Raw genomic sequence first — 1887 nt, forward strand, 5'->3', positions numbered from 1 at the left:
CAAAAATGTGTTCAGTGACCCTTAATTACACTGTGCGACAATTTTATGACAATTCAAACCAGCCCGGTAGAACATTTTAACCCATTAGCTCCCGCCTGAAAGGGTCGTTTTGTTCCTTACTTTAAGACACCCACAAGAAGCGATTTTGGAGGTTCGTTAGAGGATTTATGTATTCTAGAAAATTATTTTTTTACTAGGGGTCTTCCCAGGCGAAAAGTTCATGCCACCAACGTAAAAGTCCCTAAAAAATTAAAATAAAAAATCAACAAAAAAACTTGTTTTTTTTTTTTTAATTGAGTTTGGCTGTTATTTCTTCTTGGCATAGATTTTTTGTTTTAATTTTATAGAGACTTCCGTTGGTGGCATGAAGTTTTTGCTTGAGAAGACCCCTAGTAAAATTATCCGAACAATAAAATAAAATACCATAAAATAAAAATACGAGCTAACTTTTGCAAATCCATCGAGTGTTGTACTACTGGATGGGTATACTTTCAGCAGACTTTGGCGCGCTAGAATTGATTCAAATCCCACTGTGCGTCAAGTCTTGCATAATTTCAAAAGAAAATTCAGCCTCTAAAGTGGGATCGCCTGTTATTAGGCTAGAGACATTTCGGGCTTAGTTAAAAAAATAAATTCATCTTCCCTTTGTTTTCTTTTGAACATTAAAGCAAAAACAAAATCGGATGTGAACCAAATTAGCATGGGACCGATTCTGAGGTACCACCTTTCTTTAAAAAAAAAATAATGATAGAAATCAGTTAATAAAAGTCTAAAGCCATGCGGTAACACACATAAAAAAAATATTCCGACGATATTGATAACCTCATCCTTTTTTGAAGTCGGTAAAAAAGAAAAACCGATACCTCTACATACATAGCAAATTTGATCGGACCTGTATTTCGGAAGACTATAAAATGATACGATCTGTTTTATTTAAAAAATTAATATAATATTACGGCTATTTTCGGACACTTCACGTAAATTCATACATAAATACATATTTCATACAAAATCGCTATAGAAAATCGCTTAGATATATGATATAACATTCTTGGGCTTTAAATATACGGCTTTTTTTGCTCCTATAATTCTGTAGTCTCTAATTTACGCGCTAATATTTGAGCATTATTTGTTAATTTGTCAATTTGGTTGTACACATTAAAGTGTCGGTTGAGGTCATTGGTGTGGTTGAAGAGTTTTGCAGTGCCCTTCAGCGTTTCGTGTATATCCTGCGTACCAATCGCCAGAAAATTTTCATCCAAAGAATCCTGACCGCCTTGACTGCAAAACAAATTAAAGAAATAATGGATTTGAGAATGTAAAATATGTACATTAGACTGCATCACCAAAAAAAGTTGCGGTTTTTCCGCCGGGGTTACAAAATTTATTATATTTTAAGACGTTCACCAAAATATTTCGATAAAATATTATTATGCAAATTTGTTTTGTTTTGTCATTTGAGAGGATTTTTTCAAAAAACTTCTTTAAGAAACTATTTTTATCCATAAAAGACTCCATTTTTGGAGGTATTTTCAAATCGGTCCAGCTCGCTTAAATCTTAATATTTTTCCGAAATATTTTGGTGGGCGTCTTAAAGTACAATAGATTTTATAATTCCAATGGAAAAAACAGTACCGATTTTTTTTTTTATGGGGAGTGATGCAGTCTAATGTACATACATATGTAAGCATGCCTTAGATTACCTTAAATTTTCCTCATTTCTGAACCATTCGTTTTCATAGCCTTTAAGCCATATCGGGTTTGAGCCTTGAACGCTATGTTTATTTGTATTTGGTACACGGGTGGCTGGTTCTGTGTTGCTTTGCAGCGACAGCGAAGAGTTTGCTATGCAAAATGAGTTAAAAAAATTAGCAGATTGCGTTTTTT

At 33.3% G+C, this 1887-nt stretch overlaps 1 long non-coding RNA gene across 1 annotated transcript; it reads right to left on the minus strand.

Annotated features, from left to right (window-relative positions):
- Positions 1 to 870: 870 nt before the first annotated feature.
- LOC118732621 lies at positions 871 to 1873 on the minus strand. Its single transcript, XR_004992158.1, has 2 exons — positions 1704 to 1873; positions 871 to 1281 (listed from the first exon to the last, which is right to left on the minus strand). It is a non-coding gene; the product is annotated as an uncharacterized LOC118732621 (long non-coding RNA).
- Between the last annotated feature and the right edge of the window lie 14 nt (positions 1874 to 1887).

Source organism: Rhagoletis pomonella, unplaced genomic scaffold (assembly GCF_013731165.1).
Source record: "Rhagoletis pomonella isolate Grant_MI unplaced genomic scaffold, Rhpom_1.0 Rhpom_scaffold_23495, whole genome shotgun sequence".
Lineage (NCBI taxonomy): Eukaryota > Metazoa > Arthropoda > Insecta > Diptera > Tephritidae > Rhagoletis > Rhagoletis pomonella.